Here is a 26,603-nt window from a genome sequence, read left to right as displayed (position 1 = left end):
GAGACTTAGCTGGGGCTCATTTGAAATTCTGCATTGGGATAAATGGCTAGAAAGAAGTTGTTTTATATTCCTTTTTACTACGAATGCCTCACAGCTGAATCCACAGAGCCACAGGCCTGCCTACTGACTCTGCTCTTGAAATATATGGAAAAAGACTTCCTAGTGTGAGTTAATTTATCAGGCTTCCATACTGAAATCTGAGCATATTTAAGGCAGATCCCAACACTCTCCCTGGTGCCGCTGAGACAGTCTGCAGCTGACCTCTGACGTCCCACGCTATTTCATATACAATAATACTCCCTGATTATCTGTAAAGACCAGCACCTATGGGGTTCCTTTTGACCAGGAAAATGACCTCTTGTGAGCTTCAATTTTCCTCTTCTCAAATAAAGGCCCATTAACTCCACCAGCAGCAGCAGGCCATTTTAGGAAAGTTGCCAAAGCCCCTGATTCAATTTTGTGTAGCTCAGAGTTGGGGGTTTTTCTTTTTCTCCAAATAGTCCTTCTTCCTAACAATGTCTCCAGTAAAGACACATTCAGATTCATGAAGGGTACACTCAAAAGGCACTTAGGACTATCAGACCGTGAGATTTCTCTGCTGTCCCATTTTAACCCTATAACTCCTGGCACTTGGCTGGAATCTGTCGGCTCAGCGACAGACACATTGGACAGTAAAGGCATATGTAGAATTTAAATAACAGGAAGATTTTCTTCCTGTTATCATTTTTTCTCAATTTCTTTATTCATTCTTCATTAACATATAAAGTGATTAGTTTCGCACTGTCCATTTTAATGCGCGCACACACATATGTATAATTAGATTTTGTTCCTATTCACCACCACCCCGTCCTCTGCCACCTCCTTCCTCTCTTACACAGCCCTCCTTCTGTCACATATATTTCATTACCCTCCCTTCAGACTTCTTCCTTTCCCTTCACAGTCCCTTCCTACTTTCACGTGACACATATCTTTATCTCCAGATGTATATTTAAGTCTAAAGTCCACCTGTAGAAGGGCATGCAGTCTTTGTATTCCCTCGTCTGGTTAATTTCTCTTGCTATGGCAATCTCTAGTTCCATGCTGTCCTTAAATTCCATCATTGCCTTCTTCCTTATAGCTGATTCAAATTCAATTGTGAAGGGAATTCCTTTAAATCACCTTCCAGTTCCCTGGGACTTAATGAAATAAGAGGTGTTTTTCAAAAAAACAAACAAAAAAAATTATCAAGATCCATTTCCTAACTCAGAGCCTGATGTTCTGAGTTACATGAATCAAAAAAAAAAAAAAAAAAAAAAAAACAATGTGGATCCTGCCAAGTTTATTATAAGCATATACCCATGAGAAGGTTTCATATATTCACTACCTACTTCAATGTGAAGAATTCGCATAAAGATGATCTCAGGCAATTTCTCAAGGAGGTATCTGGATGCTTATGTCTGTGTGTATGAGAGAGAGGGGGGGGTTGGTATTATTCTAGAAATTTATCAACAAGGAATATTCATAAGCCCTAGAACTTACATTTTCATACTGCTATTTGCCAAGACTACTTAGCTACCTATTCCCATTAACCCATCTATTAATTCAATTATTTCATTGAGTCTATTTTAAAACAAAAAATATACTCATAAGAATATAACTTATGATGCTTTCATATTTAGAAGGTATATAAAAGCACTTTGTGGGCTCTCACATCCTCTTCTTGGCTCATGCAGGTCCAACTCTTCAGAATGGCAAAATAGCATTTATTCTTCAACATGAGTGTGTCAACTAAATATTTTCCAAGACCCACTGGTGTGGAACACTTTAATCATTCCCTCCTCTGTGATCCACAGGTTAATAGATTCTTGCTACAGTTTTATGGTATATGTTCTTGACTTTGAAACTAGATGGTAAATTACAATCAGATAAGAGCTATGTCATGTTTCAGTTTGTCACACTACAGAAAAAAAATTAAAATTGAAAAGTTGAGCTGAACATACTATGGAATTGAATTTATTCATTAAAAGATTCCACCTTCCCTTTTGACCATGTCTCCCACAGAAACTTAATTCTAGTGCTTAAGGTCCTAGGAGGCCATAGAGTTCACTGGCTAGAGCCTGCTAACACTTTACCATGTGCAGTTGCAGCTTCTCCTGGTCCTGTCAGTTCTGGGATGCATGCATTGTCTCCTAGTGTAGGAAATCTGAAACTTCAGTGTGCTTAAGACCCCCCCCCCCCCGTAATAGGACAATGCAGAATTCTTGAAAGAGAGTGCTGGGCCAGGTTTTGTATTTGGAATATGTTCATTATACAGGACCTAAACCGGGAGGTCATAGAGATCTCACAATGACCTCAATTGAGTGTAGGCAGGCCTGAGCCTACCATGGCTCCTCCTCCAGCCAAGAGTTACTTTGTCTTGGGCTTTCCAGGAGAATGTCAGGCCTTTCAAACAGCAATGAGGTGGGGTTAAAAGAGCATCGAAACTGGGAAATGGTTCAGATGCTAAAACCATTATCTCACAAGCATGGGGACCTGCATTTGAATCTCTAGTACTCATTAAAAAAAGGTTGGTTGCATTGATATATGGCTATAATCCTAGCACTATTAAATCAGAGAAAGGGTCTCTGGGATTTGCTGGTCAGGCAGGCTAGCTGAATCTATGAGCACCAGGTTTAATGAGAAATCTGGCCTCAAAATAGAAAACAGAGCAATTGAAGAAGACACACATCAATGACCTCTGGCCTGCCCGCATGAGGCACACACACACAGCCTCAATAGGAAACCTTGGCCCCAATACAAACTCCCCTAATATCTTTAGTGAAATATGAAAATTAATCAGCATAGTACTGTTCCAGTTGGTGGTTGTGTAGATAAATGCAAATGCATAAAGTAGTCCCTGGTCACCAGCCTTTGGTACTATTCTTTGGAAGCTGTGGAAGCTTTAGAGACTGGCCAAGTGGGAGGAAGTAAGGTCACTGGGACTGGGTCCTTGTAGGTCATAAACTCCATCCCTTCCTGTCTCTTTGCTTCCTTACTGTGAAGAGGTGATCCAGCCTTCTCAACCATGTGCGTCTACCATGATATACTGTGCACCGTGGACCCAAAGCAACAGAGCCAAGGGATGATGGACTGAAACCTTAGAAGCTGAGACAGAATGAACCTGTATGACTTTTCTTGATTCACTCAAGTGTTTAAACAAAGAGATGACTACTAACTCAGTCTGTGATGGTTAACACTGTGCTTTTAATTGACTGGACCACAGTGCCTAAATATTAAATATTCTGAATGGAAAGCACTGTCCTTATTGTAGGTGATCCTTGTCCAAACTAATGAAGGTCTGGTTAAAACCAAAGGCTGACCTCTCCTGGGGAGGAGGGAGATCTCCAGAAGACTGCTTGCACTTCATCTGTAAATCAGCTCTTTCTGAATTCCTCCAGCAAATAGCCTTTGAGCTACATCTGCTGCAATCCAGTGTCTTCATCCTCTTAACCTCACCTACAGGGCCATATCCTACACTGCCCAAGCCTCTATAACTGTGTTAGACAATTTGATAAAATAAACCTCTTCCTATAAAAAAATCTGTACCCTGTAGGTTCTATTTCTTTGGTGAATCCTGGTTACTACAAAAAGGAATTATACAATACTTGTGATTGGCTTATTTCACTTAGCAGGATGTCTTCAATATGAACCCATGTGGAGCAAGTGTCAAAATGGCCTTCCTTGCTAAGACTGAAGAATATTCCATTGTATGTTTCCATCACATTTTACCTGTCAATTTCTCTTTTGGTGGATATTTGGGCTGCTTCCAATTAGGGGATTCCGTGAATAATGCTGCTGCAGATATTTGCATACAAGTATCTACTTGGATTGTTGCTTTCATTTCTTTTTAATTTATATCTGAAGGCAGTATTACTAGTCCATATGTTAATGCTATGTTTTATTTTATGAGCTATGACATTCCATCTTCTACAGTAGCTGTCCTGTTTTGTATTCCTACTGACAAATGACCAAGGATCTAACTTTATCATATCCTTATCAGTGTACATTTTCTGACTTTTTTTTGTATTTTTGTTGTTGTTGTTGTTGTTGTCTTGCTTTGTTTTGTTTTTCATGATGATGGTGGTGATAGAAGACTTAATGATGAGAAATGCCTCACTGTGGCCATGAACTCTCCCGAAGGACTGTTGGTGTCCACTTTTCATGAGCTTTTGGACATTGATACATCTTCTTTGGAGAATTATCTATGTAAGTCCTTTATCCACTTTTCATTCAGTTGTTAGTTTTTATTTGACTGTCATGTCATAAGAGTCACAGAGGGACTTTTCTTATTGACAAGACTAAGGGTTTCTTCCACAGGTTCTTATCTAATATTCAATCCTTTCTTCATCTTTTTTATTTGCTGTTTTAAATTTAGTCAATGAATTTCCCCATTAGTTACTTTTTTAAGAATTCGTAGTCTTGCTACTGTTAGTTTGCAGTCAATAACTATCTTCCTACTACTATCACACTATCTTAGAAACATGCAAATGAGCGGCCTTTTTCTCTAGGAAATCAATTCTGTTTTCCTGCTCTCCCTAGCAACTTGTCATGAAGAGTTAAGGACCCAACACTCTGTTTTGATCCCACATGCAGGTCCAGTAAATACATCCTGTCTGGAATCCCAAAATGATTCTTCCTGTCTGGCAGATCACCTCTCAAGAGCACGTGAATGGCAAACAGAAGGTTTTCCTCAACGGAGAGAAAACTATAGGAGTTAAGTATTTATTTTTGGTAAAAGTTCATGTCACTTATATGGAAAGCTTTGGGCAACTAACATCAGAAAAAAATAATTATACCATATGACTGCATTGATAGTGCAGTTCACTAAAAGATGAGAAATTTTTTGAGTTATATTTTTGGCACCCTAACATTTTGGTACTAAAAAAATGAGTCTAATGAATCAGTCATAGGGAGATTCTTTCATTTCTTGTTTTATCTTCCTTCCTCCTTTTTTAAAAATTTAGTTTTAGTTTTGATTTCAAAGACAATGTATTTCACCATGACACCAACTGTTAGACTACATAAAGTTTTAGGAATGCTACACTTAATTAGTACCAAAGGGTAACAATGGCTTATGCCAGATGGTGAACAATCCTTCCTTGGCTTCTCAACAGAGGTTGGAATATTAGTCACTGTATATTTACAAATCCTTTCTTACCCTCTCATTCCAACTCCTGGGGGGACTGAGACTCAGGCTAACAGAAGCATGGGTCTGCCCAGAAGTTGGCCACTCACTTGTGACCAAGCTCTTGATGACCTCAGGGAGCAACAGAGACCTGGATTGAAGCCTCATCTTGAGGAGAACCTGATAAAAGATGAGACTCCAGTTAAGCAATCTTTCCTCAATCTTCCAATTTAGGCTCAGGATGGGGCTGGACTCACTGGGACTCCGCCGCCGCCACTTTAGGCTGGAGAGCACCAGAATCACCTCCTGTGGGGGCAGTCTGTAAAGTGCCTGTCCCCACAAGCATAAAGACTTGAATTCAATCCACAAAATTCTCATATGAAAAATTAGGCATGGCAAACTGAATCCCTAGAGCAATGAGAGAAGCAGATCCCTGGAGCTCTCTTGCCTGACATCTTAGTATAACTGGGGAGCTCTCTCTCGGTGAGAGAAATCTTGTCTAAAAGCAAAATAGAAGACAGTATTCCTGAAGAAAAACACATGAAGTATCTGATGTCTGGTCTCTACATATGCGCGCGCGCATACACACACAAGACAGAGAGAGAGAGAGAGAGAGAGAGAGAGAGAGAGAGAGAGAGAGAGAGAGAGAATATGAATTGCCAGCCATATTATTTTATTTATTTATGGAGTACCTAGGGACTATCTACTTCAGAATGAAGAGGAAAGGTAATTCCTATCAGGCATTCAGATTCCTATCCCATCCCAAACCCACTGGATCAGATTGTACAAAGATGTGCTGTAGATAACCCACTCTGTTGCCTACATCTGTCAATCTGCCGGAACTTCAAGCTAAAGTACCCCCTGACACTTACATGGTCAACAATCTTCCCCCCTGTGACAAAGACTTCGAGTGAAAGTGAAATGCTATTTTTTCAGCTCTCTGAAAAACAGATGCTCAATGAGGTTTCTTTGTTCTAAGTTTCTGATGAAGTTCTTGTGCTGAGAACAATGGATGACAAATGTGCATTCTGTACAGTGCTGGGCCATCCTTAGACCTTTCTAATAGACAACAAAGTCATCAAGCCTCACTTTATTCCCCATTTCATTTCTATAAAAGAATGTGAGAAGGTCTAAGGGACTTGCTCACAGTGAGCACTGAAGCCTTTATACTTCTCTTCCCACAGAGATTACTCCCCATCCCCACCCGAAACTGAGAAAGGCAGAGCTTTGGAGGATCTTTTTATATGTTGTGGTTACTCAACAGCCATATGTTTGAATTGCATATCTTCATTCTAAGCATCTATTGAAGGGGAACTCTGTAAAAGTTAAGCAACGTCCTAAGAAGCTTAGCAGCTAAGCCTCAAGGATAGTGAAAGGATAGTGAGACACAAAGACTGATTAACTCCCTCCCTCCCCATGAAGTGTGGCTGGCATGTGCTTACAGAAGGCTTTGACGGAAGCATCTCACTTCCATAGAGGATGGCCAGGAGGAGCTTTCCCAATGTCCAAGTTGTACCTGGAAGGGTAAGAAATGTACAGGAGACAGCATGGTGGGGTGAACAGTGGAAGACACAGCCGAGGGGGAGACACATCCCAAGAGCACATCCCTCAGGCTAGGAAATCGTGGAGGAAAGATGGATATAGGTCTCAGAATGTTCCTAGAAGGAACAGTCAACACCAAATATAGAAACTGTGCATTGGGGACTTGACTACATCGACCATGCTAAGACTGGGCTCTTTTCCCCGTTCTGATCTCCACCTGAATCCTGAAAAGTATGGGAATGTCAAAGAAGCAAGGAAAGAGGCCAGAAGAGAAAGATGGAAGAAGAAGAGGCCACTGTGTGCTTGCTTGCATGCCTCCCTGGAGCCAGGGCTGAAGAAAAGCATGGACTAAGATGAGAGAGGCGTCTCTTGACTGACATTATACTGGGCTTTTCAGTACCAAAAGTTGGACTGCTACTGTACCCGAGAACAACTATAAAAGGTACTACAGCAACATCACCCACGGGTATGGAGGCCAGGACACAGCTGAGGAGCAAAACACAGTAAGATCAATTCTACTCCTATTGTACTCTCTTGATTCTTTCCTGTTTACAAGCCAACTAAAACTCTGTGGTCACCAGAGGCTCACGTGTAGTGCTTGCCAGTGGCTTCTGAATGAACAAATAAACCTGAAAACAGGCTATGTTGTCAACACTGGACATCTGGTTGAGCACTGACTTGGGAGCATAACAGACAGACTCCAAATAACAATGGATCATTTTATTGGCCTGCATCCTGGAAAAATATTGCCTTTTTGTTGTTGTTCTTGGGTTTGAAACTAGGGGGTTTTATGCATGCTAAGAATACTACACTCTACCACTGAGCTACATCCCAGCACTATTTTATTTTATTTTGAGATAGGGTCTCATTAAATGGTTTGCATTGGCCTTGATCTTATTCTGTAACCCAGGCAGACCTCTAACCTGTGATCCTACTGCCTCAGCCTTTCAAGTAGCTAGAATTTCAGTCCTGTATCCGCAGGCCCAGTTGAAAGATGAAATAACCTCTTTTCCTAATGCCACCCATTCATAGTTCAAATTACATGATAATGATGATGATGTTGATAAAATGAGAAAGACCAGGACAAAGGGTAGGGAGGTGTGGGTGTGTAAATGCCTCTCTAAGTCTCATAAGCTTCACTGCTGAGTATCTATACCTTTCTAACAAAAAGTAGGATGACGATTGTCTCAATTCTATAACAAAGCTTTTTGGTAGACCAGTGGTTGGTCCAGGGAATTTTTAATCCAAGACAATGATATTTGGCATACTGGTAAAACTGAGTGAATAAATGGATCAGTTGTTAAGTGGCTGATGGATGGGGAAAAGGATGGAAGGACAGATGGATGAGCAAATAAACAAATGCATACCTAACAAGAATGTTAGAGAACTGAGATACTGATGACAGACTGTAAACTTGCACAAATCTGAACTGCCAGAGAGGAAAGTACAGCACAGTCAGGAATGAACGGCAAAGCCAAGCCACTCACTATATTAACCAGAACAGTGACAGAAAAGAGGCTGGAGCCCCACAACTCCCTTAAAAGACATGGCCCCAATGACCTAAAGACCTCTCCCAAGGTTCCTAGGTTCTACAAATTCCCAGTCATGCCATGCTTGGGGCCAAAACAGTATGCAGAGTTTCAGGTGGCATTCAGATCTAAACTATAGCCTTTTTATTTTTAGGACTCAAGCAGAGAGAGGTATGAGGAGCTCAGGTTCCTCACACCACCCCCATATGCCTCTCAGCCCCTTTGAGATAAAGTTGCTCGGGAACTCTGTTCTTGTCTTTACCTATCAGCGCCCTGTCAGGAACTGTCTTGGAAGAACATTCAAGACTGTTTCCTTGGTACCTCAAAACTTGTTACGTTTTATCAGCTGGTGAAAGATAAGCAAGAACAAGCCACAGAGAAATTCTGAGTCCCACCCACCCACCAACAGTCCACCAATATTAGCTCTTGATCTGTTTTTATATGCTTCATGTATTGGATTCTGCTGTATTGACACCTCCAGGTTCATGGTAAGTTGATAACTAAGTCGGAAAAACCTGAGATCTCAAAGCTTTCTCCATTGTATCCTTCTATTTCTTTGCCTTCAATATACATTCAGAAGTCACTCTACAAAGTGCCAAAGCAGCTTCCCCAGTCTGCATAAGATGAGTATGACCAGGATAAGCTCTAGCTCCCTATGGATGCTATTGCCTGACCTAAGTTCCCGATTCACCAGAAAGAGACGTAGGAACACTCCATGCCCAGCCTGTGGCTAGACGTGCTAGAAGTGCAAGCAGCAGCAGAAAAGGCATTGTTTATTCCCCCGCCCTCATTTTTGTTGGGATGTCTTCTAAATCCCTTTTTAAAACATGTTAAAGGCGCCTTACAATAACTACTGTCAGTGCGGTTTCTATAGTTACTTCTGATCATGAAAGGGGGTGGGGGGTGGAGGGATGTTTAGTTGGGACTGAAGATATTGTAGACACGGCAGTGCCATTCTACTGGCTATTGTTAAGGCAGGCAGCTATCTGCAAGCTATTTTGTGTGAAAAGAAAGATGTATGCGAGAATGAGCTTTATTCCTGGCTTATCATTTACAGATAGAGTGAGAAAGCTAGGGTAGATTTTTCAGGTCTTCTAGTACAATGCTGTCACTTTATAGAAAGCTCAGGAGGTATTTTCCAGATAAATGCAGCACCAGCAGAGAATCTGGGACCTGCAACTAGTTCCCAGGCTGACGCTCTCTTTAATCTAATCATCTTCTCCTAATCCAGACTGTAAGGAAAAGGGTATTTTGCATATTTTACTCCTCAAACACTAATTGTTCCTTTAAGAGCCATCTAGGCTTCCTTCGCCCTAAACCAAGCTGAGAAAAGATAAACAGCTATGCTTAAAAATAAAGCCCACAATACAAATCTGCAGTCCACTAAGATGATGAATGGTCCAGGGTGACAAGGTAACTAATTATTAACTATAACATTAAATAAGCAGCTAACAAAGATTAATCTCCTGGGCTGTGTTCAAAGTACATAGATAACTCATTAGTCTGGTAATTCCTTTATATTTATTTATTTATTTATCTATTTATTTATTTATTTGGCATTCTGAATAAATTACTCTGATTTAAAAGAGAAAGGAAACAAAAGAAAGATTGATGGCTGGTGACTGATGATTGATTGATTGATTGATTGAAAAATTGATCTCTCTAGCCTGTGTGGAGGGGCTAGCAAAGCTGGGATGAGTATCCCTCCTGAAGGGTGGCCAGTGTTAATAGATCCGATGGGAATTCATTAAGAAGAGAGGATTATAACCATCTGTGCTTTCAGCTCCACCACCGTCAAAATGATCAGTCCCTGAGTCTGCCCTACAATCATGTTCACCTCAGTACAGAAAATTCTGCCACCTGTAAGGTTTCACATCTGCAATCCCAGTGCTCAGGGTGATTGTGGGTGGAGGGCAGAGCATTTCCAAGAGTCCAAGGCAAGCCTGATCTACACAGAAAAATAAAAAGGGAAAGTAAATGATTGTTGAGGGAGGAGGCGTCATCTTCTTCAGCAGTATAGCCACTGATAAGTTGCCCACGTGCCAGTAAATTACCTTGCACCCACATTCAATCAAGCAAGCAAGCAATTAAACTCAATGAGTCACACAAAAAGAAGAGATGAAATGGGGAGGGGGGGCACTTGGTGGAAAGAAAGGTCTCACTGACAGAGGAGAATCAGGATGAGAAAAATACGTTACATAAATGAATGAAACAATCACAATAAAAAATTCAAAGGAAAAAGGAAAAACTTCCAAACCAGTCTTTTATTAACAATTTCAGCTTCTAGGGAAAAAACGTACTTTGCTGTGAAGGACTTGTTTCTATGCTTCTTCACACAGTCATGCATTTGGAAGGGCAGCCCTCCCAAAGTTAAATCCACCTTGTCTCTTCCCCGCCCGTTATTTACTAGGAAACAAAATCACGTTGTTTCTGAGGAGTACTTACTTCAAGACTGCCAGAACAAACCTTGATTTAAACTTTAACTCCTTGCTGAAGAAAAGGCTAGGTCATATTTCATTCGGATAATATTTATACTTTCAAGGCAAAATGAAAAATTAAAACCCATCCCACATTCTCAATGTGCAGTCCTGCAGATAACAACTATTAGCAGCTATAGTTAAATCTTGGTGACTTGATGTAATTGAATATCTTCATCTTTTCCTTTGTGAATTTCCAAAGACCTTTTTGAGATTCCAACCTAATATATGTATGAAGACATCGGCACAATATTCAAATATCAACTTTGTCTCTCTCCTCTTCCTCCCCTATTTTACTAGTTATTGTTTATACTTTTCCAAGTTTTGTAACTTGTAAATCCCCTTCGTTTGCTTAGTCTTCCATATTAGTGTCAAGGCTCATGCAAACACAGAACCAAGAATATAATTTAGAGTCCAATTATACTCTCAAAGGAAAACAGAAAATGGTCTCTGTTATATAAAAGAGAACTTCCCCAATCAATAACACAACTCTTAACCATGTGTTTTCTCCATCCATCTAGGCCATGCAGCCATGCCCTTTCCAGAGACCGGGCAGTCTTCACTGGATTCTTCTCAGCCTGATTTCTGTTTTGTCTTGCATACATATGAGAACCAAGTTTTAAATGTTTGTCTAGAAGTGCTTTGCCTTTAGCTTGACAACAAATCTAGGTTTGAAGCTATTCCTCTCTAGTATTACAGATATTATTCTGCATTGGTAGCACCCAGGCTGCTCATGCAAACAACTTAGGCTAGCATAATGCTTCTTTCTTTGTGGCTACCATATGCTTCTCTCTCTCTCAGAGCTGTAAGCTTTCCTTTCTATCCTAGGATCTGAAATATATATATTTCTACTAACCCAGGATATACCTATGCCTATGAATCCCTTTGGCCTCAAGTAAGCCTTTCCATGTGAAGAACCAAGTCTCTCAGCTCACAAAGCTATCTTCTACGTTGATTTTGATGAGTTCATTTCATGTTATTACCTCTGCATTCCTCCTTCTAGAATTCTCATTGGATGGATGTTAAATCCTTAAAGCTATCCTTCGTGTTTCTGAATTTACTTCTTTTCCATCTCTTCTGCCTGACTTTCTTCTTAGAATTTGTATTTGGTTTTTCTTCACATGCATCTTCACATGCCCATGGACATTATGATTTCAGTATCTCATTTGTTATTTAATTTCCCATGCCCAAAGTTAATTCACTAACTGACTACTTTTTATATTATTCTGCAGTTGATACAATAAGTTCTTGAATCTAGAGAAAATAAATATCTTGTTTGTTTATATGTATCTTGGGCGCCTTGAATTTACTCTCTGGTCCTTCCTACTATAGGTTGACTTTAAATATTTCATAGTTCTTAGTTTTCTATTACACTTAAGAATAAAGGACGGTGCAAGCTGACTAAATATACTACTGCAGTTGCTCTGATACTTCTGCCTATAAGCCTTCTCCAGTGAGAAATACTATGTTTAAATTACCATTATAAACTTGTCAGCCCCAACAGATGTATTGCTTCTGATATAGTTCAGAATTCTGCAGGAGAAGATCTTGCATGAGTGTTCAGGTACAGAGCATTTGGTCTGTCTGCTCCAGGCCCCTCCTCATGCCTACGTGTTTCTGGTTCTTCTGCTAGACTTGTCTTTGCCCATCCCTAAGTGCCAAACTAAAGGAGGAGATGAAGTAGGAGTCTGTTCTCAGTTCAATGGTAGCTAATTCAACCTTGTTGAACCAAAGAGGCCAAAATGAATGACACAGATACAACCTCCTGTCTCTCTTCCCAAACCATTCTGCAATAACACTAGCCTGAAGTATTTCCTGATTGAAAATACTCTGGGGGTCCACCAAAAGAATCTGAAGAGATAAAACATCTACAGATGAGCCAAGAATAAATGTGAATGCCTCGACATGCCTGCAGGAACCACAGAGCAGGAAAACCTAGGGCCAAATTGTGGACATATAGGAAATGCCACCGCACAACCTGACAGGCCAACAAATCTTATCTCTATCTATGGAGCCTTCAGTTTAGTTGGAGGAATGACTGGAAATCACATTTCACTCAAAAGCACACAGGCTGAACCTGTCAGTGATGTAGACACTGTGGTATGTTTAAGACATCTGCACCGGGTTTATCTGTGGCTCTATGAATGGATTTTGCTTCAGGAGCAGGAGGAATCCATTCAGCTCAGTGACGGCATTCTACAGACCACAGCACTGGGGATATGGAGGCAGTATCTCAGCTCAGCTCTGAGGATGCTCTCTGTCGCACTGCCAGTGCCCAACCAGAGCAAGTAATCAAAGAGGTTGATACCCAGCCTTATGAATATATCCTTTCTTGTCTCTCATCTGTGTGTGTGTGTGTGTGTGTGTGTGTGTGTGTGTGTGTGTGTGTGTGTGTCACATACAACAGCAACTATGTAGTAGTCAAAGGACTGCCCTGGGTGTCATTCCTTACCTCCTCACTTACTTTGAGATAGGGTCTCTTGTTTGTAACTGTGCATACCAGTCCAGCTCATCAACAACCTCCCAGGCATTCTCCCATCTCTGTTTTCCACCTCACAGTAGGAATACTGAGATTACAGGCACCTTTACTTGGGTTCTGAGGACACTAACTCTGGTCCTTACATTTAGACTGCAAGCACTTTACAGACAGAACCATCTCCTCAGACCCATGCCTCTCATCCTTTACCAAGAACATTAGGACAGATACAAACAGGATGACTGATAGATGGGCCAGGAAAAACACCGGAAAGACAACGAGATAAGAAAAAAGGCACTGGAATGAGCTTTCTATCTCTAATGGGCCATAGAATCTAGGGCCTTGGTCTACCAAAAACTCAACATCTCCCCACAAGTGTGAGTAGAGCCATCTGGTGGTATGTACTCCACAGAGACCCAGACAGAACTCCCAGAGACTTCTAAGAAATGACCCCTAATGTTGGTTGCAAAAACTGTATATAAGATGTCATGAAATGTATGAGTGTGCCTTCTAGAAAAGGCTACTCAAATTAGAAGAAACCTCAACATCAGATTTATCACTTTAAGGGAAAGAAAGGAACAAGGTGGCGTGTAGGCAGTGTTTTGGTTGGGACCTCCATCTCCACAATAAATGCACCAAGACTTAATATTTATTATAAATGCTCAGCCAATATTTCAGGCTTGTTACTAGCTAACTCCTACAACTTAAAATGACCCATTTATATTAATCTACATTCTGCCACATGGTGTTGCCTCTCTTTCATCTCACACCTCCTGCTTCCTCTCTGTGTTTGACTGGTGACTCCTCTCACTCTGCCCTTCTTCTTCCCACTGTCCTTAGTCCTATTCCCCTGTCCAGTCATTGGCCAGTCTGCATCTTTATTAAACCAATCACAGTGACATATATTCACACAGTGTAAAGGAATATTCCACACTTCCCCCTTTTTGTCTAAAAGGAAGGTTTTTAACTTTAACAGTAAAATTATATGCAACAAAAACAGTTAAGTAAAAATTACAGTTACAATATCTACTCCATTTGTGTTTGCCAAATTTAGAGAAAATACTCTTGTTTATCTTATCTTTGTGAGTCTAAAGTTTTATTCCTAATTTACCTTTCATCATTACTAAAGAAAACTTTAACTATGACTATCTAGTTTTCAACTCCATCAAAGACCCCAAAAGGGTAAAATGTTGCCCAACAATGGGGATATCTGGCTGCCGGGGCAATCTCCCAAAGTTCTTCTATAACGTTTCAGCATTCATCTTTGGTCTACAGGCCTAGCATATCTGACGAACTTTTCTGAGAAGCAGGGAATCTTAAAGGACTGCCCTAACTTTTCTTGGCAAAGTTTTGCAGTTGCTTTCTTTTGTATCCTGCTGTTCCAGTTTGGACAGTATACTGTCAACACTTGAGTCAAGGGCAAATTTTTGCCCAAATGGCTAGCTTTTGCCATAAGGAAAGCAAATTTCATATGGAGTTCTTTGACACCATTATCTTCTCTGAAGTAATTGGTAATGCCAGGAGCAGACATGTCTCACTATGAAGAAAAGTCACATGTTATTAAAACATTTTAAATGCCATATTCTATAGGTTTTTGAAGTGTTTGAAGACACTATCTAAATATACCTGTTTATCCTTTAAAAGATATCTAATATGACTACAAGTTTGATTATTATAGATTAACTACTGACCTGTAGTTCTTAATTATACACTATATTTTTTAATGAGCTATATAAGCACAATACCCCAAACAAGAGTAGAAACATACATATGGTATAAAAATAACTTTAAATTCATATCAATAAACCAAAATTCATACCAGTGTAAAATATTTTGAGATTAATAGTTGGGTTTATTTTATTAAAGTAGATTCAATAATCTACCATTTTTTCTATCATTCCTATATAATATCCCCTTTTTATCTTTAGAAAGAGATCTTTGAATTTAACTCTTTTGATTAGACTTTTTTTTAACTAAGACCCATAACAATTTATAACCAACCCCTCTTACATAATAATAAACATCCATAACCTATCTTTTGGGAATGTGGGCATTGTTATTTAGACTACTTCCTGTTGTTTGGGGGCATTGGCATCTTTGGGGGATGCTGAGGAAATTCAGGATAATGGTCATGTCTTGGCTGAAGTAGTTTGCGAGGCTGGACCATCTCAGCCTTGAAGCTGTTCTCGATGCAGAACTCTGAGGAAACTGAAACAGATGCTGGATCACCCGGAACATTTGTTTTCATTGGTGTCTGGTCCCCTTGCTCTGAAAATACATAAACTTTTAAAGATATCATACATATCTGTATTAGTACAAGTACTGACTATATGCTGTACACAAGTTAGCCAAATATGGGTTTTATTTTTTTGTTGTTGTTGTTTTATGTTTGAGCAGGTAAGATATATATTACAGGTTATGTAGTAAATTTTTTTAGGTTTATTTCTTTATGTCTGTAGTCAGGATCTTCAGATAGTCTTCCTCAATCAAATCTAATCATCTTTAACCTGGAATGAATCCACAGCCTCTTATTTCCTGTGGAAATAAAAGCATAACCTCTCTCCCAAAGCAACACATCCTTTTGACTTCCATTTTGAAGTCAAGATATTTTTTAAAAATATAGATTGGTTTATCCTAGTAGTTTTTCCATAATTCAGTGTTTCTTAGTAGTTATCACTCATTCATTAGCAGTCAAAAACTTTAAAAACAACACAATAACATATAAGATCCCTACTCTCTCTGTATTTTGCATGTTTATGCAGCTTTTTTCTTTTATATTGCTTTACTTCCTTTTTACTTCTTTTTTAAGGACTTTATTATTTTAAAATTTATATACATTTATATAATGTGTGTGTGCATTTGTGTGTGTGTGTGTGTGTGTGTGTGTGTGTGTGTGTGTGTGTGTGTGTGACTGCCTATACCCATTTTCTTTTCTCTCCCAAGACTTTGTACATATTTTAAACACACTGTAACCCATTTAGGGATTTTTTCCATCTGGATCTGTCTATATTGAGCATCTATAACCTTTTCTGTCTGCATGAGCTAAACCCCAAACCTGCCATGCAGCATGTTGGCAGAGCTTGTGCTGGTGGCCCAAGCCCACAGGCAGCTACTAGGAGACGGGTCTCTGTACTGTGGCTGGCATAAGAGACACAAAACTAGGAAGCTGCGTTTGGCTCTGGTTTTGTGAGTTTAGAACTTTTTTAGCTTTCTCGGGTCTTATGTGGATGTAGTTACTGGATATTTGGGTGCCATTTGTGGTCAGACTTTTCTTTCCCACCTGCAAATTCCCAAATAACAGAGACTTAATGTAATGATAAACGTCTGGCCAAAAGCTCAGGTTTGTTACTAGCTAACTCCCACAACTCAAATTAACCCATTTATATGAATCTACATTCACATGGCATTACCTCTCATTCATCTTGCACCTCCTGTTTTCTCTCTGTGTCTGGCTGGCAACTCCTCTGATTGCCCCTCTTCTCCCCTGGTGTCCTTAGTCTGGTTCTCCTGCCCAACCTTATCCTGTACAGCTACTGGCCAGTCAGCATCTTTATTAAACCAATCACAGCCTCATATATCCACACAGTGTAAAGGAATACTCCACAGTGGGGAGATGGAGAGAGCAGAGGACAGGATGCTGAGAGTGCCCAGATTTGAAGATTCACATCACATACAGGGTGGCAAACCCTTGATTCAATCTGGTGGGTTGTGAACAGGGGTGGCTGAAAGCACGGACTTGCCCTTGTTAGGGTTTCTGCTGCTGTGTTGAAACACCATGACCAAAAGAAAGCTGGGGAGGGAAAGGTTTCTTTCAGCTTCTACTTTACTCTCCATCACTGAGGGAGTCAGGCTAAGAACTGGAGGCAGAAACTGAAACAGAAGCCACAGAGGAACCCTATTTACTGGTGTCTTCTCCCTGGCTTGATCATTTTGCCTTCTTATACACTCAGGACACCTGCTCAGGGGTGGTACTGCCCACAGCACACTCGGCCCTTACACATCAATCACTAACCAAGGAAACACCTGACAGACTTACCTGTATGCTGCCAGTCTTATGAGGCATTTTCTCAATTGAGAGTCTCTCTTCCCAAATGACTATACCTTGTATCAAATTGACAAAGAACTAAGCAGCACATTCGGTTTCCAAGATAGAAACCCTCTCTCAGCCAATGACCAGAGGTGTGATTTGGGTGGTATTCTCTCTGTCAATATTCCAATTGCCACCCAGAGTTTTCCTAAGTAATTCAGTCAGGATATAAATGATGTTCTTAACACTGAAAGCTTACATATACACAACAGCTACCTAGCATTACTATAATAATTATTACTGATAAATATTCATAAGAAACATAAATTTGAAATTCAGCATGAAACTTAGGAAAAGAAATCACACATGCACACAGATGATCACGGCTGTTTATGGAGACGCCCACATCCATCCTCTTGATTTCCTCTACAACCCTTTGGAGTGGGGGCTATTATACCCAGGAGAAAACTGTAGTTTAAGGAAATTAAATAGCTTCATAATACTTGCTCTACTAATAGCTTTCTGAAATTTGAAACCTGATCAGCCTCATTCCAAAATCTCCATTCAATAACAGGATTAATAAGGAGAGGAATGGATGGCAAAACATTTCTCTGGGAGATTAACTGATTTACATCCAGTGCGTAAAGAACATGACGAGGTTCCATGCTGCTCTGGCTACGGCCAAACCACATACCTGTAATGACATGAGGAAGACTATCCCCTCTATCCTCCACCCTTCCCCTGTGGGCCAAGCTGAGATGCATCTGTGCCTGGCTCACCTTCTTTAACATTTAACACAATGTGGCCACTGTGGTAAACTGTATTTCACAAAGAAAGAAGCTAAAGGTTCTTAGTGTTTAAATGCCCAGAGCTATTAACTCGGGGACCTTGTGTGTGTGTGTGTGTGTGTGTGTGTGTGTGTGTGTGTGTGTGTGTGTGTGTGTGCAGTTGGCACTGTTGGAATCACTGGAGTGATTTTAGAGATTAAGACACTGTAGTTCAATAGCAGCCTCTCACTCCATCATAGCAGTGCTAGCAGAAATTCCACCTCCACCTGGGGTACCCCATGTGGCTTCATGAACCCTCTAGGTCTTGGTTTTCACTCCTACTTGCAGTTAGTACACTAGCATCCCAGCAGGCCCTAAGTCCTCTAAAGTCATAACACCTATTAGGTAGGTGTGGTGTCATATCCGCATCTCACACTGCCCCATGATAAGCAGAGGGTAGCCACCTAGGAGTCCTTGAAGGGTGGGGTAAACCATTTGGGTATATTCAAGTAGAAGATGGGACTCAGCCTTGTCACCCAGTGCCATCATATCCAGGGGTTCTGATTAAGGCTGTTGGGCCATGGCATTCAGCTTTCCCTCCAGTAACATGCAATGTGGCTACTTTGTGTCTACTTTCTTATCTACCAGATTTCCTTGGCTCTTTCCATCTCTGCATGGTGTATCTTTTCATATCTCTATTTTAGGAAGACATGAAAAGGCATTCTTTGTAATGCTGTAATAATTCACTTGTTGCCTAGTGTGTAAAAACCTTTCTTCAGTGTTCCAAGATCTCAGCAAAGAGAGGCAGAGCTAAGACGTAGATAAAAAGCCTTGTGCTTCCAGGCTTCTCACTAAATGCACCTCCTGGTCTATATGGCCTCATCCAGAATGTTGGAAGCGTAATTTGTCCTGTAATCTTGGCTTAGAGTGCATGGACCAATGTGAACTCATAGAAACAGCACACTCTACCAACCTTCTTGCAGGCATTTCATTGTTAAGAAGGAAAGTGCAATTTCCTGAGAAATGGCTTTTGTGAGATTTTTAAATTAACCTCAAAATGTACAAAATGTCAAGCATCAATTCTAAAATTATGTCAAAGACCTTGCCTGCCCATGCATTCTAGAGATCAACATAAAACACTACCATGAACTGCCTGAAAATTTGCTTTCGTATGGGCCAGAGGACTTGGAATGAACTGCCTAAAAGTTAGCTTTAGTGTGGGGCAGAGGATTTGGCATGGAACTTTCAGGCAACTGGTCCCATGCTTAGGGGAAAAAATCTGAAGAATCTTTGACTCAAATAAATCTAGCCCACTGTTAATACACCCCTGAGCATGGGGCAAGGTCCTGTCCATCACACCTGTGGTAGCAAAGCAACAGCCCACAGGACCAGCATGCAGGGAACTTGGTTCTCAATCTCTACTCTAGCTCCATTTTTTGTTTGATTGTTTGTTTTGTTTTTTCTGGTACCCACATTCTTCTTTACATTTCCAGGCACTTTCAGGGTATCCATTTACTTGCTACCTTAGAGATGATACTGCCTAGAAGGTCTTACTCATACTGAGGAGAGATATGGTTGTCTGATGGTCCATCAAGCAGTCTCTGCTTATTCCTACTGAAAGGAGCTACCCAATACACTCACAAACCCTCTGCCCAACATCTAACGAGGCCCGAAATAGCTCTCCTGTCTACCTGAGTCTTCACCATCTTTAAAAGCTCGGTGCTCTAACACTATCCTGAAACACACCTGCTGCCCTTATGGGGAAACCTACTCTGTTTTTCAGGGTTGTCCTTCAGCTCTTAAGTGAATACAGCATTCTAAAAGAAGTCCAACACACTTCAGGAATGGCCAACATTCTCATCTCTCCCATGCATCACACTGCGATGAGTAGGTATTATACCACAAACTCTTCAAGAGCTGGATGACTCTTCTATTTATATTATTATATCAAGCCCTAGCCCTGTCCTTCTAAATGTAAGGACCTACTATGTGCCAGGCATATTTATAATCACTGCATACTTCCCTGTGAACAAAAGTGACACAATATTAGCTCTCCTGGAGCTTTGAATCTCAGAAGAATGCAGAGTTGGGAAGAGGAAGGTAGTTGTTGCCACCTAGTGCTGTCTAAAACCTTCATGAATGAATGGAGTCAGTCAACAGTCCAGTGAAAGGCAAGGGAAGCCTCACACAGCCCACGGCTAGACAATTACACTTTCTGAACAATCCATCCATCTGTAGAACTTGCAAATGAGCAGAATTGGCATGAAGGCCCCTGAAGTCTCTTAGAGGAGGATGAGCCTCCTCTCAAGCTGCTCATTTTGACTGAGCATGTACCTGTGAACCTCTGCAAGCTTCAGAAACTGCCTGCTGCTCCTCCCACATGTGCTTGCAGGGAGAGCCAGGAGGACGTCTCAGAACTCACTGACGATGCACACACCCCTCACTGAGGTGCAAGGCATTCCAAGAAGCTTTCAACCTATCCTTCTGGCCTCCTGCCCTGGGCTTCCTTGCAGACAGACTACCCAGGGAGGAGGAAGGGAGAGCAGATGTCTAGTTTACAGATGGGCTCAGAAATACTTCCCGAAGCCCAGACAGCATGGTGATTTCCATTCACGTCACTACTGGGTGTCACCCACTCCCACAGAAGATGGAGCTTAATTTGGATAGTTGCTACTGTTATAGTGACAGATGATCTGATTGTTGCTGTTTTCTCATCATTTTGCTTGGGAGTTGACATCCTGTTTGGAGCCACAGATTGTTGTCTGACTCCGCTTCTAGCATCTCTGTCCCCTTTAGTGCTTCTGCTTCTTCTGGTGTCTGCATTCTGGACTTACTTTTCAGTGTGCAAACATGAAATCCGCAGCCACAGTGGGACAGACTCCGCTGGCTGGTGGATGAGCTACAATGCTTCTTTTATGTGCTTGGCAACTTTGTTCTTTCTCTCGGGCTAAGTGGGAGCCCATCCAGCAGCTTCTCAGACATGCCAGGCGATGAAACATTGGGCATCAAATTGGGGCATGGTGGCTCAAGGAATTCTGCTCCAAAGCTCTGGTTTTATAACATAGACTCTGAGGTGAAAGCAGAGGTGATTTCAGAAAAGTTCCTCTGATGGTGTAGCCGAAGCCACAGTGTTTTGGCTGTCTCGTTTAGTACTGTGTTCACTAAAGTCAAGAGCTGCTGTGATGTTGACAAGACTCCAGGTCCCATCTGTGCAGTGTGGAAGGTTGACACACAGAGAAGCCAAGGACCAGAGAGAGGAATGCAGAACACAGTACAGGAAGGCCTGGCTCAAGCATACAGTAGGGGCTCAATGTGTGCCAGCTGAGCCCGAATCTAAGGGGGAAGTGGTTTTTATGGATGCTGATGATGCAGTTAGGGAGCCTCCAGCAAACCTCATACTGAATGCGAAGGCCTGGTTTCCACCACTTCAAAAGTAGAGTCAGTGACCTCCCAACAAAGCCTCCTTCTCTGAGCCCTCCTCCAGCAAAGGAGCACAAAGGTGACTGAGTCTCCTCATGGTTTCATTATGGTTAATGAACAACATGTTCCCTCTTTCCTCATTCTCAGCATGAGGCTATTAGCATATTCACCCTCCAAACTTCGCAACGCATGCATAAGTTATCAAGTGAACTGTTCTAAAGCAAGGCTCCCAGTCATGTTCCTAATCAGAGACTCTCAGTGACTCACTGAAAGCTTCAGAATGAAGGGCCGCCAGATTGGCTGCCAGCAAGCCTGACTACACCTGTATCACAGAGATACTTATTCCCTCAATTCTATGCACAAGCAGAGCTAAAAGGGCCACTAACAATGTAATTTCTCGGTGACTTCATATGGATTGTTGTACTAATGCTAGACTTTGCTCCCAGAGACTAGAAACATTAGAAAATAATGACTGTACGTATTGTGAAACTAGCTAGGGGCCGTAATTCCTGAAAGCTACATGATTTCATTGCCGTGTCAAGCCATGACATCCACAAAAATCACAGGACTTACTCCATGAGGGAAAATATTCAGGTTCATCTAGATTTATTAATGCATAGTAATTAGCTTAGCTCCTTGCACACAGTCAGTGTTCAAAACATCTTTACGTGATTACTGATTAATAATCTCTACCCCAGTTTAACATATGTAAACACTGAGGTAAAAGGACACGTATGTCAGAGACACATATGTCTGAAGATAACCTATGATTCACCATGACACCTGTCAATTAGATGCCAGCACTGCTGTAGGTTCAGAGGCCCTCCAAAGTGTGTCTGAAGATGATCTGTAACTCTATAGATTATCTTTATACTCTATAACTATATCTTTATAACACTAAAAACGCACACCCCTGGCTAGAGATTTAAAATACATAAGTTGCATGTAGAACAACCTGTGACAGACACAACATGCAAGAAAAAGCTCCCATTATCCACAAGCCTAAAAGCTTGCAATACATTGATGACCCCAAAAGCCAACATACGTGATGTAAATAAAAAGCCCTGATCTTTGGGGCACCAGGAAAACTGGAGTCTCTGAGATGACAGGGCCTTCCTTGCCTCAAGTGAGCATAATTTAGGGTGCTAGGATTCCAGATAGGTAATGGCCACCAAGCCAACCCAGGCCAGTGGTTTTTGGGTCACTTGTCTCAAAAGCTCAAAAAATGAAACTCATTCCATTATAGGAGTATAGGTAGGAGCTTAACAGAAAGCAAAACACCTATATATTAGGAGAAGGTCCCCCTAAATGGGGTACTGCCAAGCTCATATTCTGGGTCCTTTTATAGGACTTACGGCAGAGAGTGGGTTGGTGCATGGAGAGAAAAGTTTGTCAGTCTAGTCCAACTACCTTCAAGGTGCTCAGGTGCTTCAGTTCTGGTCACATGTTTCCACACAGAGTCTAGGCAGAGGAACTCCTTTGGTGGCATAAGGGGAAGACAGACAGACAAAAAGCAAACACATACATACACACACACACACACACACACACACACACACACACACACACACACACACATATACACATGTGCGTGCACACACACAAAACAGACCTGGAATCAGAGCTTCCATCTGACATCTTGGCTAAGACAGATACAAGGATATAGTCAGCTTTGGGCCAAGAACCAGAATTAGAACCATCTTACTTTCAGGATCCCTGCCGCTGCTCTAAAACTGGCAGGCCAGTTTCTGTCTCCTGACTCATCAGTTGCAGTGACCGTTACCAGTGGTCAGAGCCTGAACTCTGGCCGTCCTAACCACACAGACCAGGCCACCAATCCTCAATAGAAGCAAACAGGCAAGTGAACAGCACAGGAAGGTTTCCTCAGTGTGACAACATCGGAACAAAGTCACTCTTCAGGGTCCTCACTGAGCTTTAGTTTCAATAAAAGGCAAGAGGTAGGGCTGCAATCAGTCCTGGCCACGGTGTGGTCCTGGCCATCATTATTGCCTCAGTCTCCAGCAAGGCACACGACTAGTTGTCAGAACTGTGTGAAGTCTCCTTTTTAGGAGACCAACAACCCCTCTGGCTGGCAGATGGGGAGACTGCTTAGTAGTAAGAGCTCTTGCTGTACAAGCATGAAGATGTTTAGTTCAAATCCATGAAACTCATGTAACAAAATGTGGCGTGGGTGTTCATGTGCTTTGACACCACAATGCTCTAAACAGGGGAGGGTATTTGCTAGGGGGAAGAGTATAGCTCTGCTCTACTGTGATGACAAATTGGAATCATATTCTACCTATATTTCTTTCACAATTTTCTGTCTCCTTCCCATTCTTTCTTCTCTGATGCAGCTAAACTGAGGATAAAATGTGGACTCGTGACTGGATGCAAAGCGGTATGGCTTTCAGTATGAAATGGGATGAAATCAAGCTAATGACTTTGCAATGTGAATAAAGAGTTCTGAAGGCGAGTCCTCTCTAGTACAGAGGACCTTCATCAAAGACAAATGATTCCTTTCCATGCCTTCAGGAACCTTAGGCAGGGGCTGAAATGAACAGTCTCCTCTTCAAATATTATGGTGACAAACATCTAAAAGTATCCATGCTTAATAAAGTTAATGGCATCCATCAGGCATTGTATTCCAGAAGTGTGTTTCTGTATTCATTAGGACGGTAGTTAAAGAATATTGAGTGCCCTGCTCTATTACTCTTACACTATTGCCTTCAGACTAAAGCGGTGGCCAACATGCCCCAGCGACCACTTTACTGATGCTTGGTGGCTTCCAGTCTAGCTCCAGTTCAGTAAGAGACCCTGTCACAAGAGAATAATGTAAGAGTGATAGATCAGGGCACCCAGTGTTTTCCTCTGATTGCTATTGGTACACACAATTACGGCTGTGCACACTCATATGGGATTATACCGCAATGCACAAACAAACCAAAACAAACAACAAAAGCTTCTTGAGGAAGCCAAAGCTACGGTTTACCTACCCTATATACTCACCGCCCAAGCTCCCATGATTTCCTGGATGAAATTTATCTGGTGAGCGTCCCTTGGACAGCCATGGTGATTCTTTCCTATGAAGCATGCCTGGGAAGCCAGCTTGAACTTGGCATCAATTTGAGGATCTAAGTATGATTAGCTCAACAGTTCTTGACAGCCAAGTTCAAAGACCTGTGATCTTTTAGTTATCCAGCTCAGCAACCCCGTGGATTTAAATTTTCCCCAAAGTTTAATGTTTCTTTGTTTTGTATATCAACTGTGATGTCTGCATTAGACAGGGAGAAATCTCCCTTTCATCAAAGCCCTACCTCTACACCAGATAGTACAGTCACTGTTGGATATTGCCATAGATCATCCTCAAAGCCATGCAGTGAGGTAACTATGAACCCATACTATAGAGGAAGCTGAACCACTAAATAATGGACCTTAAAGTAGGAGGAAAGTCGTAGGTGAATTTGACTTCTCTTGGGGCTGTTTTTGAGCTCAGACAACAGAGTCCTTGATCTTTTTTTCCTGACTTTTCTTAGTCCTGAAACATTAGAGATGTGCATGAAATCCAAGTAAGAAAAAAAAAAAAGTCTTCATGTCAGTGGTGAGAAGAGATGAAATATCCTTGACACCTTTTAACTATCTAGTCTTTCTTCACCCAAAAATTGCACCTTCTGCCTCACCCCAGTATCCCATACCTCCATTCAGCTCAATCAAAGTCATCCTCAACATCCAGCCTCTGTCCTGGGATATGATGCCTAAAACAAAAAGGTGTCAATAGAGCCATCATCCTACAGTATAAGTAGCTCAGCAAGTGTAACTTCCAGCCATTGGTGTTAATGGTATAGACATATGATGTCAGGAGAAAGATTGTACAAGATCCCAGAACATCTGTCTTTTTTGTTTCTTCAGACAGAAGATGTGGGGCATACTCAATTCATACTCTGAAGCTCTGGAAATCAAATTATGCAAAAATCTGTTTAAGCATCTACTTGATTCCTGTTGTATGCAAGAAAATCTAAGAGCAACTCAGGATCTAGCTAGAAATAAGTTAGTAATCAGAAAAGCAGAGGCTAATGGTAGAAGAGCTGAGATCTGAGCTGTGTAAAGTGTTTGGGGCAGGATGGGGGTGAGTGGTAGAAGAGAAGGTGGTCCAGCTGGTCACCCAGATTAGTGGTGCTTTTCACACCACACTGTCTTTGGCAATGCTAGTAATGGATGCTTCCAAGCAGAGAAAAGCCCCAGACGATTGTGTTTTAGGAAAATCATCTCAGAAGCAAACATTTTCAAGGTTAGAAAAAAAGTAGCACCCAACAGAGAGCCTGACATGAACTTCGCCAATTCCAGTAACATACACAAAGCTGCAGCTGAATGCCAGGCTGAGGACGCTTAATGGCCAGCCATGAATCCCCGCCCCAAGAGAACAGTTGGCAAGACAACAGATGATCAATGGGTGAGACAGACATACTGAGGAAGATACTGGGAACTCTAAGTAGAGGCCATTAAGAATAAAGAGAGCTTTGAGTAAGCCAAGCGCCTCAGCAGGAATCTCTACACTGAAAACACAACTCACCCTTGTATTTCCAGGTTCTAGAAAGGGGTCTGCTAACCATGGAACTGCCCACCTCGGTGACCATCCTCTAGCCTCTGAAGTGGCACGTGAAGAAAAGTGGACTTGGCAGCCTCCAACTGTCCCAGAGACCCTGGCTATCCAGTCGTCTCACTCAGACGTGCAGGAGATGTAGGAGTGCAGCTGTAGTGAGATTCTCCATCTTCTGAAGCAGGCAGGCTTCAAGCCAAGGTAAAGCAAACCTTGCAAGGGGATGAAGATGAAGATGGAAAGGGAGGACTAACACAAGAGTGGACCTTAGCAAGAGTCATGATGCCACAGGAAGAGAAAGATGGTGGATGTGGGCAGAGTGGTATGAGGACACAATGGAGATGATGTCAGGAAAAGGCAGACATACTGGGCAGATATAGGTAGGGAAAGTAATGCGTCATGGAATTTGGTATTGCTCCATGGACTGGACAGGTAAGGACATTTACCTGAGGAACACAAGTCCAAGGTTATGATCAGGGATTTTTAACCTTCATGAAATATAGAGCTTCCACAAATAAAACAGGACCAATACTCCCTGTCCAGCTTTAATCCAGTGATGAATGTTGATGGGCATAGTGCGTGCCAACACTGTGCTGATCAATATAAAAGCTGAAATTATCTCATGAAT

This window comes from Peromyscus maniculatus, chromosome 22, assembly GCF_049852395.1.
Source record: "Peromyscus maniculatus bairdii isolate BWxNUB_F1_BW_parent chromosome 22, HU_Pman_BW_mat_3.1, whole genome shotgun sequence".
In the NCBI taxonomy this organism is placed as follows: Eukaryota; Metazoa; Chordata; class Mammalia; order Rodentia; family Cricetidae; genus Peromyscus; species Peromyscus maniculatus.
Note: the sequence above shows the minus strand (reverse complement) of the source record.